The sequence below is a fragment of the Calliphora vicina genome, chromosome 5 (genome assembly GCF_958450345.1).
Source record: "Calliphora vicina chromosome 5, idCalVici1.1, whole genome shotgun sequence".
Classification (NCBI taxonomy): domain Eukaryota; kingdom Metazoa; phylum Arthropoda; class Insecta; order Diptera; family Calliphoridae; genus Calliphora; species Calliphora vicina.
In genome coordinates this window covers 12,928,207-12,945,253 of record NC_088784.1, presented here as the reverse complement: position 1 = coordinate 12,945,253, position 17,047 = coordinate 12,928,207, and the positions used below count along the sequence as shown (strand labels likewise).

The 17,047-nt window shown below is 28.1% G+C and overlaps 1 protein-coding gene across 3 annotated transcripts in view; it reads left to right on the top strand.

Annotated features, from left to right (window-relative positions):
- The first annotated feature begins 3,714 nt into the window (after nucleotides 1-3,714).
- gsb-n (gooseberry-neuro) overlaps nucleotides 3,715-17,047 on the top strand; it is a 75,425-nt gene continuing 62,092 nt past the window's right edge. For all 3 annotated transcript variants that reach the window (XM_065511667.1, XM_065511664.1, XM_065511666.1), the window contains exons 1-2: nucleotides 3,715-4,240; nucleotides 4,297-4,392. The gene's annotated coding sequence lies outside the window, so the exon portion shown is untranslated. The remainder of the gene's footprint in view (nucleotides 4,241-4,296; nucleotides 4,393-17,047) is intronic.

The following is a 17,047-nucleotide window of genomic DNA, read 5'->3' as shown; positions in this document are numbered from 1 at the left end:
CCAGATATCTTAGGGATCCAAATCTTCAATAATTCTATCAGACATGCTTTCGAGAAGTTTCCTATTTAAAATCAGTAAAATCGGTCTACAAATGGCTGAGATATCAGGAAAAAGCCAGGACAACATCGATTTTTTACCTATATCTGGATTACTAAGTCATTAATATAGACAATATGAATATCTAATGATAGATATTTCAAAGACCTTTGCAACGACGTATATAAGACCATAGTAAGTGGGTCAAAATCGGAAAAAAAATTTAACCCGAATTTTATTTTCAATAAAAAAAAATTTTTTTCTAAAATTTAAAAAAAAAATTCTAAAATTTAAAAAAAAAAAATTAAATTTTAAAATTTAAAAAATAACAATTCCAAAAATTTTTTTTTCCAAAAAATTAAAAAAAATTAAATTTGTATTTTGAAGTATAATTTGGTGAAAGGTATATAAGATTCGGCACAGTCGAATATAGCTCTCTTGCTTGTTTTTCTCTAAAATTTTCAATAGAATAAAAACTCTAAAATTTTTTATAAAAAAATCATTAACATTTTCCACAATAAAATTGTTCTTAAAAAAACCAGATAAAATGTTCATAAAAATTAATAAAATTTTGTAAAGAAAATAAACATTTTGCTAAACAATTACAGTTTTTGAAGACATCGGGTGCTCTGGTTAGATTAATTTATTTGGTCAATTCACAAGGTCTCTTATCAGTCATATTGTCATAATGTCTTAATATATCTGAACACGGCAGCTCGGCTTAACCGACAGTTAGGCATTCGGCGAATGTCTCTACTGGTTGGTTACGATAACACAATAAACATAGCATACAGAGTAGTATTATTTTAGGACATTTTTACTTGAAAAACAATAAAAACCATTGTGAAATATTAGGACATTATGACAATATGACATGATAAGAGACCTTGTGAATTGACCAATTAATTTGAAAATATTGTAAATCGCAGTTTTTCAAAGAGCTGTTCACGCATTCAATAAAAAAAGCACAGAGTGTTTATTTTTCATTGAATTCAGTGTTACTTTGCTATTTCGTTTGTGTTGGTCAGAAAATTTTGTCAAAATGATCAAATTTGTATCATAATTATTTTTAATGTCAACCGCCAGGGTGGTTAATAAACTCTCTTCCGTATAAAACTTGGATAAACCTCATAATAAACTAAACTTAATTGAAGTTTGCGTATTTACTTTAATTAAGTTAAATTTATTATGAGTTTTATCCAAGGTTCTTATGGAATGGGGTGGTGGTTAGTTTATTAACCACCATAGCTGTTGACATTAAAAATAATTATGATACAATTTTGATCATTTTGAAAACATTTTCTGACCAAAACAAATGAAATAGCAAAGTAACAGTGAATTTGATTTGATTTTAAACATATACACATAAAACCATGGCTGGGTTTTCAAAAATTCTATAATACCGATAGTGTGTGTGTAAAACATGCTCATGTCTAAAATACCTAACCCAAATTAATGAAACTCATACAAAATATTATCTACTATGCTAGGCAATTTGTTATTGAAAATCAAGCAAATTGGTTTATCATCTAAAAAATTATAACACAAACTATGAGACAAACTCAAAAAATTTCATTTTATTTAACAAAAATAATGATTCAGTTAAGATGATAAATTTTTCATTTATTAAATCTTAATAGAACATTTTTTTTAAATTTAAAACGCCTGCTCAAGGATTAAACTTTATCATGTAGTTCATTACAAACAAGTAAATAAATATAAAAGTAGTGCACAAGTGAAAAGTAGTAGTGAGTTGATAAAAATATATATGTGTTCCGTATATTCTGTAGTTTTTTGCTATCAACGAAAATGACATTTAAAAAAAAAAACTTGAAGAGTACATATTTACAAGTACATACATACTAGTACATATCTGGTGAATGTTCATTCATCCCCTTCAATACTGCTCAAACATAAAAATGGTTGACATTTTTGTTGTTCATCTGCTTGGATTTGGAATGATGTTGGAATGGTGGTATAAATGCGTCTGTCTGTCTGTTAGTCTGTCTGTCTGCAGGGCTGTGTCTGATTGTTGGAGTCTACATGTCAAGTATCGTCCAACATATGGCTTATTTTATGTACTACATACATAAGTATTTATGCACGCGCCATCATGTTCTGATGTAAAATAAATAAACCATTTACATTTTCTGAATTTTTTTTTTTTTTTTGGAAATTGAGATTGAAATGTTTACAATATATGTATGTATATGTATGTATGCAAATTAGTGTGTGTTTTATTTATGAATGAAAGAGTTTTCTTGAATTACATCGAAATGAATTGAATGAATTTAAAATTTTAATTGCTTTAAAGTAAACAAAATAATTGTTGCTCTCTATACAATTTAAATTATTTACATACTTGGCCTTATTAATGTAAGGTTTAAAAGCAGCATGGAATCAATGTAAAGAAATTTAAAGCAAACGTTATATGAATAAAAATATTTAAAGGTTTTCCAAGAAAATCTTTTTATATAAGTACCTATGTAGAGGATTTTTAAATTAAATTTTAAAATTTTTTAGGATTTTTCAATAGAAAGAAATGGTGATTTTTTTCTAAAGTATATTTTGGCGATTATAGCTATAGAAAATTTTAGCGATTTTTATTCGACAAATTTTTTTGCGATTATTTCTATCAAAAAATTAAAAATTGATACAATTTTGAAAATTTAGATTTTTTTCTCCAGAAAATTTTGAAGATTTTTAAATTTTCCCACCCTATAAAGTATATAGTATATTCTGGATCCTTATAGATAACGGAGTCGATTAAGCCATGTCCTTCTGTCTGTCTGTTGAAATCAATTTTCTGAAGACCTCAGACATCTTCGGGATCCAAATCTTCAATAATTCTGTCAGACATGCTTTCGAGATGTTTGTTATTTAAAATCAGCAAAATCGGTCCACAAATGAGGCAAAAACCAGGACAACCTCGATTTTTGAGCTGTTTTTGACCTATATCTGGATTACTAAGTCATTAATATAGACAATGTGAATATCTAATGATAGATATTTCAAAGACCTTTGCAACGACGTATATAAGACCATAGTAAGTTGGACCTACAATGGGTAAAACTCGGAAAAAATATTTTTGAAACCGAATTTTTTTTCACCAAAAAAATTTTTTTTACAAAAAATGAAAAAACAACTTTGGAAAAAAAATTTGTTTACCTAAAAATATTTAAAACTAGTTGACAGCCCCGGCTTCGCCCGGTAGCATTTACTAATGTTAGTTCTTCAAGTTTGACTGTCTGTTCTTATTTATATGCAAATAAAATATCTAAATTTGTACTGCATACTTTAGGGAGCTTTTTTATTACAGTTGACTGGACTCAAATAAAAAAAATTATTCCGAGTTTTACCAGGAATTTTAGAATCGAGTAAAAAAAAATCGGCCAAATCGCTCCAGCCGTTCTCACGTGATGACATTACATACATGGACCATTTCATTTTTATATATATAGATATAATTCTAAAATGGTAAATTCTGCAAGAAATTCTAATAAAGTTTCTAAAATTTCCATGAAATAGCTACTTTACCATTATTATGAATTTTTCTATTAAAAATTTTTTCCAATACAATAGTAGGCTGAGAAATAAATATTTCTGATATGAAAAATATCAGTTTTTCGAAAATTTTTCAACAAACATTTTTCATATTTTTTAGTCATGAACGGATGTATGAAGTACGCAAGAATTTAAAATAATTTGAGAAAAAAAAATTAATAAAAATTAATATTTTCTCTGCGTTTTTTTGCCGGAAATTTTTGGCAAATCATCTAAATTCTTAAAATTAGTTGGCAAAAGAACTAAAGAGTTGGAGTTACAAATTGCTGACCTACTAAATGATGCAAATAGTTTGCAAAAAGTCAATTTTCTAACAATAAATCAAAATGTCAAAGACTTCAAAAGATGGATGTGTGGAAAAGCAAGAATTTGGAAATTCCCGTGTTAATAAAATGGCAAGTTCGATGTGGATTTTAATAGAAAACTAGTTGTAAATTCATTTCTTGCAAATAAAAGACAAAAATCGCTGTTTCTTAATATAATATTGAGAAATTTATGAAGAAAAATGTTGACATTTTGTAAAGAAATTTATGTTGCCTCAAATCATCCATTGTTTTTCTACTAATTGTGAATTTTCTTTCTTAAGCGGATGAACAAGAAAAGCTAGATAACTTTGATAATTCCTTTGGAAAAATTGCAGGTATAAATTTAAGAAAAATCTTGTGAAATTTATTTAAATATGTTGACTTTCCACAGCCACAAATATTCATTTTTGAAATTCTTTAAAATTTTTAACAATTTGGAATCTGCCTATCTATAGATCAAATTTGAAGTTGAATATTATTATTCCAGGTAAGTTAATATACAAATTGTTCCTTAAAATTGCAAATATATAAAGCATCACACTCTTAAATCCTCCATAATCAAAATACAACCCTTTAACATAACCTGATATTTCGTCATATCCTTTGCCGCCATAAATATTTAGTGAAATTCTCACACTTACCAGCAATTCCAGAGTATGATTTTAATCGCACTATTTAAAAATACATTTAGGATTTTATGATTATTGTTATTGTGCGGAAACATACTAAATCATGCAGAAAACAGAAAAATGCCGCCATTTCATACAAAAAAAAAACAAAAAGAAGATCATGCTTATATGAAACAAGCCAATGGAACGGTTGACGTTAAAGAACAAAGGATTTGACAGCATTCGATCGAGAAAAGTTTAAAAAAACAGAAAACAAATTACTCAACACAATGCCATAACGCCAACACCTTAAAGAAGACAATTTTAAAATCATTTTTATTTTGTTTCTTCCGAGGCATCCCAATTGTCTTTAGACAGCAGAGACATGCAGTCTGACACACTTGCTTGCTGCAAACCGGGAGATTCCCTTCTGAATCATGCATTCAGCAAACACAGATCATGCCGCCAACTAAATTTAAAAACCACTCGAAATATTATTTTATTACTCTTGTTTTTTTTTCTTTTTGTTCACAATCTTTCACATTTTAAGTTTATTTATGATTTTTTTTACATTTTTACTCTTGTATTCTTGTCGGCTTTGGGACATGCTTTTTTTTGCTACATGAAATCGTTGTCATTGACCATATTTTTTTATTTTATTTAGCTGGCTGGCTGTTCTTCTTTTCGTTCATTCTATATGTATTTCTACTTTTGAACTAATGGAGTATGAAGGCTGTTGTTTTCATAAAATTACATTTGTGAATTTTCGCTAAAGATTTGAGAAAAATTAAAAAAAAAAATAAATAAAAAAAGATGATTTGGATTTGGTGTGTGTTTTTGCATACCAAGAAATATATACGATTTTAGATGTGAATTTGAGTGATGTTACAGTCGTAGTGCAGAGAAAAGACCCAGTGGAAATGATTTCAGAGATCCATAGAATATTTTTTTTTATAAACTTTTTTCGATTTAAAAAAAATATATTTTTTAAGGACATTTTTTTGCAATTACGTGGTAAATATTTAATTTGGAAAATTTTTGCGATTATTTGGTGAAAAAGTTTTTTATAGGAAATTTTGGCGATTTAGGTTCAAAATTTTAGGGATTTTCGGAAGATTTTTTTTGTGTTAGAAAATTGCAGCGACTAAGGGAAACATTTTTTTCGCAGAAAATTTTAGCTGTTTTCTGGGGAAAATATTTGAACATTTTGGTGATTTTTGGTGAAATGTTTTCTTGGAAAGTTTCAGCGATTTTCTGGGGAAAATATTTTCTAGATACAATTCTAGTTTTCTGGAGAAAATTTTAAACATTTTCTAGGGAAAATTTTTTCCAAAAATTTTTTGGCGATTTTAGAGCCAAAATTAGAGGTTGAGGGATTTTCTGGGGAACTTTTATTTTTTAAGTTTTGTTAAAAAATTCAAGCAATTAATTTTCGCAGATAATTTTGGCGGTTATCTGGGGTAAACATATTTAGAGAACATTTTATGATTTTCTGGGGAAAATATTTTCTATAAAAATGTTTGGCGATTTTTGGTGAATGTTTTCTCGGAATGTCTGCTTTTACACAGGGCAATTTTTCTTGCGCAAGTCTAGAGTTTATAGGAGAGAGAGGCAAGAAGAAAGAAGAGGGGTACACACTTGCTTGTACTGGCAAGTCTCTTCAAATTTCTTTTGTTTTCTCATTTTCAATATGGCGTCTATTAGGTTTTGACATACAAAATTGCTCACAGACTTGCTGTGTGTAAACAGACGAGCAAGTTTAAAAGGGAATCGACGAGACTTGCTTCAAGTAAACTTGCCCTGTGCAAAAGCAGACAAAGTTTCGAAGATTTTCTGGGGAAAACATTTTTTAGAAAATTTTTTAGAGGTTTTCTGATGAAAATTTTGACTATTTTCTGGAGAAAATATTTTTAGAGAAAATTTTGGCGATTTTTGGGGCAAATTTTGAGGGATTTTCTGGGGAAGTGTTACTTTTTTTTTGTTGTGTGCAGTCGTAGTGCACACAATGATTTCAATGATGGAAATGATTTCAGAGATCCATAGAATATTTTTTTATAGAAACTTTTTTCGATTTCAAAAAAATATATATTTTAAGGACATTTTTTTGCAATTACGGGATAAATATTTAATTTGGAAAATTTTTGCGATTATTTGGTGAAAAAGTTTTTGTAGGAAATTGTGGCGATTTAGGATCAAAATTTTAGGGATTTTCTGAAGATTTTTTTTGTGTTAGAAAATTGCAGCGACTAATGGGAAACATTTTTTACGCAGAAAATTTTAGCTGTTTTCTGGGGAAAATATTTGAAACTTTTTGGCGATTTTTGGTGAAATGTTTTCTCGGAAAGTTTATGCGATTTTCTGGGGAAAATATTTTCTAGATACAATTCTAGTTTTCTGGAGAAAATTTTAAATATTTTCTAGGGAAAATTTTTTCCAAAAATTTGTTGGCGATTTTAGGGCCAAAATTTAAGGGATTTTCTGGGGAACTTTTATTTTGGCGGCTTTCTGAGGTAAACACTATTTAGAGAACATTTTATGATTTTCTGGGGAACATTTTTGTATAGAAAATTTAGGCGATTTTTGGTGAAAAGTTTTCTCGGAAAGTTTTAGAGATTTTCTGGGGAAAATTTTGACCATTTTCTCGAGAAAATATTTTCAGAGAAAATTTTCGGCGATTTTTGGGGCAAAATTTGAGGGATTTTCTGGGGAACTATTACTTCTTTTTTGTTGTGTTAGAAAATTCAAGTAATTAACGAGAAGAATTTTATAGGGTAAACATTTTTTTAGAGAACTTTATAAGATTTTCTGGGGAAATATTTTCTATAGAAAATTTAGGCGATTTTTGGTGAAATGTTTTCTCGGAAAGTTTTAGCGATTTTCTGGAGAAAATATCTTCAGAGAAAATTTTGGCAATTTCTGGGTAAATATTACTTCTTTTTTGTTGTGTGGAAAACATTTTTTTAGAGAAAATTCTAAGGTTCTCTGGTGAAATTTTTAACGATTTTCTGGAAAAAATTTTGTTGATTTTTGGGGCAAAAATTTGAAGGATTTTCTGGGGAACTTTTTTATTTTTGTTTCATTAGAAAATTCAAGTAATTAACGAGAATAATTTTATAGGTTTTATAGGGTAAACATTTTTTTTAGAGAACTTTATAAGATTTTCTGGGGAAAATATTTTCTATAGAAAATTTAGGCGATTTTTGGTGAAATGTTTTCTCGGAAAGTTTTAGCGATTTTCTGGGGAAAACATTTTTTAGAGAAAATTCTAAGGTTTTCTGGTCAAATTTTTAACGATTTTCTGGGCAAATATTTCACAGAAAATTTTCGGCGATTTTTGGGGCCAAATTTGAGGGATTTTCTGGGGAACTTTAACTTCTTTTTTGTTGTGTTAGAAAATTCAAGTGATTAACGAGAAGAATTTTATAGGTAATATTTTTTTGAGAACATAATAAGATTTTCTGGGGAGAATATTTTCTATAGAAAATTTTGGAGATTTTTGGTGAAATGTTTTGTTAGAAATCTGGAGGAAAAAATTTCAAAGAAAATTTTTGGCAATTTTGGGGTTTGCTGGGGAAATTTATTTCTTTTTTTGTTAGAAAATTAAAGAGCTTAACGAAAAAAGTTTTTTCTAGATTAAATTTTAAGCTTTTTTTAAATAAATTTTATTGAAAATTTTGGCGATTTTCGAGGAAAAATTTTCTAGAAAATTTTATTTTTTAATTCTTTTAAAATAAAATTAAAGCGATTTACGGAATATATTTTCCCCAATATTCGATTAGCGAATATTGGATAAAATATCTTCTATAGGAAAATTTAGCCATTTTCAGGTAAAAATTTTTTCTGTATAAAGTTTTGGCGATTTTCTAGGGAATATATTTTTTTATAGAAAATTAAAATTTTTTTCGTAGAAAATTTTAGACGTTTTCTGGGGTAAATATTTTCCAGAGAAATTTTTGGAGAATTTTGGTGAAATGTTTTCTAGAAAAGATTTAGCGATTTTCTGGGAAAACATCTTTAGAGAAATCTGCAGAAAATAATTTCAGAGAAAATTTTGTCAAATTTAGGGATTGCTGAGGAATTTAATTTTTTTGTTAGAAAATATTAAACTAACAACGGGAAACACTTTTTTCGCAGAAAATTTTAGCGATTTTCTGGGGAAAATATTTCCTAGATTAAATTTAAAATGTTTTTATTGAGAAAATTTTAGCGATTTTAGGGTGAAATATTTTTTATAAAAAATGTTTCAGCTCTCGGGAAAACAATATTCTAAAGAAAAATTTTGCGATTTTCTGGGGAAATTTTTTTCTATAGACATTTTTTAGCGATTTTCAGGGAAAATATTTCTAGAAAATTTTGGCGAGTGGAAACTTTTTTATTCTTTTAAAAGCAAATTCAAGCGAATTCCCATGAAATTTTAGAGACTTTTTGGTGAAAATTTTAAGATTTTCTGGGGAAAATAGAGAAAATATTAAGAAATTTCTTGCGAAACATAATTTGAAAGTAAATGTTTCCGTTTTTAAATGAAGGAAAATTTATTCTAAAAGAAATTTATTTTTCTATAGAAAGTTTTGCTGCCAAAAAATGCAGAGAATTACCTTAGCGCCTTGGATATATGGCTTTGGTGTCGATTCAGCTGGTGGACCGGCTTCTCGTACGATCTCTTACGCAATGGATCCATTTTCTGGAATGGATTTTCTATAAACATTGTTAGCGATTTTCTAGGCCAAACATTTTCTAGAAATTTAAAAATTTTTTCTCGATTTCCCCAGAAAATATCTTCTATGGAAAATCCCCAAAAAAATTCTTTATGGAAAAATCCAAAAAAAAAAAGAAATCGTAAAATCGTCAAAAACAATTAAATACAAAATCGCTAAAATAAATTTCATAAAAAAAATCTATACAACCAAAAAAAAATATATGTATGTTTTGGAAAATCCCAAATGATCGTCAGAAAAAGACCAAAAAAATAACTTGCTATAAAAAATCACTCAAAAACTATTGAAAATCAGAAAAAATAAATGTTTCTATAGAAAATCACCAAAAAAATTTCTGAAGAAAATCACAAAAAAAAAAAACAAGTAAAAAAGCTATATTCACCAATTATATTTTAAAATAAAAATTTTAAATATTTTTAGTTTATAATGTGTTTTTGAATATTTTTTAAAAAAAATAAATTTTTCAATTAAAATTTTTTTTTTATTTAAAATTTTTTAAAAAAAAAATAATTTTTCAAAATTTATTTTTTCGAAATAATTTTGAAATTTTTTTTTATTTTTTTAAAAAAAAATTAAATTTATTGTGAAAAAAAAAATATTTTTGGTAAAAAAAAATTCGGGTTAAAAAATATTTTTCCCGATTAGGACCCATGGTCGTTGCAAACTTTGAAATATCTAGCATTAAATATCCATATTGTCTATATTAATAACTTACTAATCCAGATATAAATCAAAAATAGGCCAAAAATCGAGATTGTCCTGGTTTTTTCCTTATATCTCAGTCATTGTTTTGGAAAATCCCAAATGATCGCCAGAAAAAGACCAAAAAATAACTTGCTATAAAAAATCACCCAAAAATTACTTTAATATACAAAGAAAATCACCAAAAAAAATTTCTAAAGAAAATCACAAAAAAAAAATAATTAAAAAAGCTATATTCACCAATTATATCGAGCCCTTAGCGCCAAATTATCGTAAGCGACATTTTTAAAATTTTTGTTTTATTGCAGAAATTAAAAGTTTATGGACCAACTGAAGTTTTAGCGTTCTCAGAATATCAAAATTGTTAATAACATCAAAAATATAGGGGGTAAGATTTTATCGTAAGTCAATGTTTATATTTTACAATAAACAAATTTTATCGTAAGCGACACACAGTGGTATATGGAAAAAAAAGAGGGAAATAAATTTTTAACTTCTAAATGGTTAGATTGGTTTGAATGAAATTTCACGTGAGCAAAGAAGAAGTGTTGTGGAATTTAAGTTTTGAACGTGGACCTCATGGGACCACCAGGGGCACGACCAAGGGCCCTCAAATTAGGACACCTCGGGTATGTTACATTTTTAAAACGATATTATTTCTTGGTTTAAGTTCCGATTTCAAAAACATGTAGAATCTTCTCAACGAGTACTACTAAAAACTTCGTCATAGCTACCAATTATCAATTTTCAACATTTTTACCCACCCTACTCCAGTTTTTTGATAACAGCGTATCCAAATATTTCCCGATTCTCTCCAGTTTTCCTTTATTGGACTAACAACGCATGTATGTGTCAAATGGAAAAAGAACTGTTTAAAATAAATGACTAATTCCAAAGTTATATGCATTTGAATTTGAAAAAATTTTAAAAAGCAATTTTTCGCTATTTTTTGGGAAAAAAAACTTTTATTCTTTTTAAGTTATCGCAAACAATTTCTAAGAGGATGTGTAAGGAATTTCTACCTTCTGAAAGCTAAGTTTTTATAAAATAATTTAAAGGAAAACCAATTTCAAAATTGTTGTTCCTTTCAAAAAACACCTATTTTTTATGTAAAATAAAATTTTAGGGCAAAAATTCTTAAATCGCGTATCCGATATCAAAATATAGTAACCGATTATAGGTGGCTCAATATGTCTCTAATTATTTTGTAAAGGGTCCCGATAACCCCGACCCTGGTATGGATATTATAGCCAAACAACTAAAAATTAGCATTTTTGGAATTTTTCAACTCTTTTTTGGGAATTGCGGGATTGCTGATAATAAATTTCAAAATTCTTTTTTATTTTTCCATTTTAAATAGAAAAATCTATATAACTGTGAAATTTAATTAAAAACTATTTATAAATAAAAATTTAATTTCAATTCGAAAAATTTTTATCTATGGTAAAATCCAATAAAAAAACATTTTTTGTCATATTTTTCTATAAAGTATTCCATGAATTTTTAATTGTCAAAAGTTATAAATATTTTTGAAAAATAGACAAATAGCTTGAACGAAATTATATTATATCGCATCATAACATTTTTAATTCTATGTATAAAATTCAAAATAATCAAAAAAAAACCTTCTCCTGTAAAATTTGTGTTTTGTCGCTTACGATAATTTGGCGCTAAGGGCTCGATATATTAAAATAATAATTTTAAATATTTTTAGTTTAAAATGTTTTTTTTTAAAATTGTTTTTTAAACATTTTATTAAAAAAAAGTAATTTTTCAAAATTTTTTTTTTATATTTATAAAAAAAATTTCAATTTATTAGTGAAAAAAAATGTTTTTGGTAAAAAAATTAATTTTACAAAATTTATTTTTTCGAAATATTTTCAAAATTTTTTTTTTATTTTTATAAAAAAAAATTTTATTTTATTAGTGAAAAAAATGAAAGACAAAAAAATTTTTTAAAAAAATTCGGGTTAAAATATATTTTTCCCGATTATGACCCATTGAAGGTCCAACTTACTATGGTCGTTGCAAACTTTGAAACATCTAGCATTAGATATCCATATTGTCTATATTAATGACTCAGTAATCCAGATAAAGATAAAAAATAGGTCAAAAATCGAGTTTGTCCTGGTTTTTTCCTTATATCTCAGTCATTTGTGGGCCGATTTTCTCGATTTAAAGTAGCATCCGAACCGGGTCCATATCAGTTATATTGATGTATGAATCATGTATGTAAGTTAGTTGGGGGCTATAGAAAAATGATTTCAACATACAGACGGGTGACTATATCAACTCCACTCTCTATAACGATCCAGCCTATATATACACTGTGGGGTCGCAAATGAAAAATATAGAAATTACAAACGGAATGTCACACTTGCCACTCATGGTGAAGGGTATCAACATGTCTATAGTACATTTTTTATTTATTAATTCTAAATTTTCTACAAAAAATTTCCCACAAGCCTTTTAAAACTCGAATACGAATTCTTCAAATCTGTCTAAGTTTTGGCTCGTAAAAGTGTTTTAAGACCACAACAACAACAACAAAAACAATACTGTATAAAAACCTGCAGTCCGTACGTCAAGAGGGCAATTAAAACACAAAACAACAACATAGAGATGAAGATGAAATAAAGCTGAACTTTAAAGTTACAATGACATTTAAGCAAAAATATGAAAAAAGCAAAAAGCCTGAGTTCGTAACCAAGGCAACCTTAAGGAATTCCACAAAATGATATGAAATAAAGCAAAAAAAAAAAGAGAAGAAAAACGAAATGCAAAAAAAATATATAAATAAAATTAACAAATGCTCATAAGAAAACAATAATACTTACGACAACAAAAACTAAGCGCTTTGCTAAAGCTCTATAGCAACAAAAAAAAAGATCAAACATTTAAGCCGCATTTCAATATTATTACTTGTTGGATTTTGTAAGTAAAAGAAATGCTAAGAGTAGAAGAAAATGAAAAAGATTGCTCGCTGAACTTTGGTTAAGGCTTATTGACGACGAAGACGACGACTGTTTTGCATGCTGTGGTGGCCTGGCCCCACCACACCAAGATCTTTATACCAATGACCAAAGTGATCGCCTCACAAGCAACCAATCAACCACACTAAGGCACAAATTAAATACTTGTTCGTAGATGATGATGACGATGATGGCAAGTGATCCAAACCAATATGTTAGAGTATTATCACACGATGCCAGATCAGTGTTTGTCTGCATGTTTTTTTTTTAAAGCTTTTCTATCAACTCATCAAAACAGAAAATGTTTGACATGCTACAATAGGTATTCAAGGCTTTTAAAGGAATAAGTTAAATCTCAATTGAATGGTATGCAAAATTACAATAAACTGATCGACAATTTTATCTCCTCATTGAAACGATCGTGATCTCATTTGCAAAACGGCTGATCATTGATCTTAAAACCAATTAAATCAAAGAAGTTATGAGCAGGGTATTAAAAATTCTCCTCGGCCCTTTATAAAAACCAACTTTCTCATTTAAATATTTCTACACTACAAGAACCTTTTTACCCATCAATCTCGTATAAAAGAGTAGGCATTACGACAATATCACATCAACAGAAAAGGTTCCCAACTATTTTTAACTTGTAATTTAATTGCAAATAAATTTAGTTTTACTCTTTTTTTTATACATTTTAACAGTTTAAGTTAAGCGCAACAATTGGTTTTTTTTAACGTTGGCAAATCAAAAACAAATTTCCGACATTTAGCGGCTTTTGTCTCTTAAGCCAATCATCGGCCATGATCGGTGTTAAATACTCTATTCAAACTTTTAAACGCTCGATTAAACTGTGCTTCAAACATTGTCATTTCTTGCTGTTACGGTGCTGTTAAAACTTAGTTTTGTTTCGTTTGAGATTGATTGATTCACTGGTTTCGAAATTGCAATGGACGAAATTTACAAATAAATAAGTTTAAACACATTTGAAACGATCGTGGGAAAGATGAAAATGTTACACTAGAAAAAATAAATTCAATGTAACTGAAACTACAGCGATTTTCGGGGTAAATTTCGAGGATGACAAGATAAAACATAGACAGATTTGAAGATATTTCTCAGAATATCACTACAAAATTTCTAGGAAAATGTTTTCCTGAAAACGAAAATTTTTTTATCCGAAAATCTATAGAAACTATTTTTTTTTAAATCGTCAGAAAATTGTTTCCCCTGAAAATTAACAAAATTTCCAAGAAATTTACCATTTTCCCCTGAAAATACCAACAATTAAAAATTGTTTCTTCAGAAAATTGCCAGAAAAAAATTCCATAGAAATTTCAATAGAAAATCGCCAAAATAAATTTTAATGCAAATGTTTATAGTCAATAGTCAAAAATAATTTCTATAAAAATCGCTAAAACAATTTGTGTAGAAAATCGCTAAAATATATTCTACAGAAAATCGTCAACAAATCGTCACCAGAAAGAAATTTCTAAAAACTCGTCTTAAAAATGTTTATAGAAAATCGGCACAAAAAATTCTATAACAAAAATCGTCAAAAAAAATCCTAAAAATTTCCCAAAAAAAATATATAGAAAATCTCTAAATTTATATAGAGCAAATCGCCAAAAGAAAATTGTATATAAAAATTACCAACAGAAAATTGTGTATAAGAATCAACAACTGAAAATTTTATCTAGAAAATATGTAGAAAATCACCACCGAAAATTTTCTATAGAAAATCACCAACAAAATTGTCTATAGAAAATCATCAACAGAAACTTTTTATTAAAAATCATCAGAAGATTGTATGTAGAAAATCCCCAACAGAAAATAGTCTGTAGAAAATCACAAAGAAAAAATTGTCTATAAAAAATCATCAATAGAAAATTCTCTACAGAAAATCATAAAAGGAAAATTATCTATAGAAATTCACCAACAAAATTGTCTATAGAAAATAACCAACAGAAAATTATCTAAAGAAGATCATCAACAGAAAATTGTCTATAAAAAATCATCGATAGAAAATTGTCTATAGAAAATCATCAACAGAAATTTGTCTATAGAAAATCACCAATAGAAAACTGTCTATAGAAAATCACCAACGGAAAATTGTCTACTGAAAATCACCAATAGAAAATTGTCTATAGAAAATCACAACAGGAAAATTGTCTACGGAAAATCATCAGAAAATTGTCTGTAGAAAAAATCCCAAAGAAAAAATTGTCTATAGAAAATCATCAACAGAAAATTGTCTAAAAAAATCATCGATAGAAAATCACCAACAGAAAATTGTATACAGAAAATCACAACAGGAAAATTGTCTACGGAAAATCATCAGAAAATTGTCTGTAGAAAAAATCCCAAAGAAAAAATTGTCTATAGAAATTCACCAACAGAAAATTGTCTATAAAAAATCATCAATAGAAAATTTTCTACAGAAAATCATAAAAGGAATATGATCTATAGAAATTCACCAACAAAATTGTCTATAGAAAATAACCAACAGAAAATTATCTAAAGAAGATCATCAACAGAAAATTGTCTATAAAAAATCATCGATAAAAAATTGTCTATAGAAAATCATCAACAGAAATTTGTCTATAGAAAATCACCAACAGAAAATTGTCTATTGAAAATCACCAACAGAAAATTATCTAAAGAAGATCATCAACAGAAAATTGTCTATAAAAAATCATCAACAGAAATTTGTATATAGAAAATCACCAACAAAATTGTCTATAGAAAATCATCAACAGAAAATTGTCTAAAAAAATCATCGATAGAAAATCACCAACAGAAAATCACAACAGGAAAATTGTCTACGGAAAATCATCAGAAAATTGTCTGTAGAAAATCATCGATAGAAAATTGTCTATAGAAAATCACCAATAGAAAATTGTCTATAGAAAATCCCCAACAGAAAATTGTGTATAAGAAATCCCCAACAGAAAATTGTGTATAAGAAATCACCAACAGAATATTTTCAGTAGAAAATCACAAAGAGAAAATTGTCTATAGAAATTCACCAACAAAATTGTCTATAGAAAATCATCAACAGAAAATTGTCTAAAAAAATCATCGATAGAAAATCACCAACAAAAAATTTTCTACTGAAAATCACAACAGGAAAATTGTCTACAGAAAATCATCAGAAAATTGTCTGTAGAAAATCACAAAGAGAAATTTTTATATAGAAAATCACCAACAGCAACTTGCTTAAAACAAATCACCAACAGAATTGTCTATATAAAGGCCGACTTCATAAACGCAGTAATGCAAAGCAATTACAAGGCAAAGCAATACTTTGTGACATTCATGAACGCATAAATGTTTTGTAAAGAATCATAAATAAAAACGGTTCACAAATTTGACAGATGCTGCGCATGGACAAGCATTGCCATACAATAATGAACTTGCGACATTGCCAAAACTAAATTTATTGTTGCTTTGCAAAATGCGTTTATGAATTCAGCCAAACTCACCAACAGAAACTTGTCTTTAGAAATTGTCTTTAGAAACAAATAGTAGTCGGACGGGGCAAGGACTGAACTATAAAGCGGGTGAGACAGAACTTCCCAACCACTACATTCTTAATAGTTTTTAACAGGTAATGCAACACGTCACAGAGTGTTGTAGGCCAATGCTCGCTTCATAGCGTCCAAGCAGCATTTCGGACATGCAAAATCGTCTTTCAAGGTCTCTCGGCTTCATGGTAAACAATTTCTCTGCATTTGGATGAATCCTGCTGCTCGCAAACGTTTTGAAATTACTGCTTGAGTAGCTTCCAATGATCTTGTTGTATAGCACAACAATCTTCATGGAGTAATGCCTTCAATTCTGGGTTTTCAAACTTTTTTTTTGCTGGCCTGGGCAATCATTGCCTTCCGTATCAAAATCTCCATTTTTGAACCCCACAAACCATCTATCGCATGTTGAAACTGAGGGAACACATTCATCATAAGCTTTGGTGAGCAATTGGTGTGCTTCAGCGGCACTTTTTTCAAATTAAAGAAGTAAAGCAAAACTTCTCGCATATGACGCTGTGTTGGTACAAAATACGACATTTTCGAAGCAAAAAAAAACTTCGTTGTTTCCACTACAATGTTCTATAACTAAGTGGGAATAAATTACAGATATGTACCCAT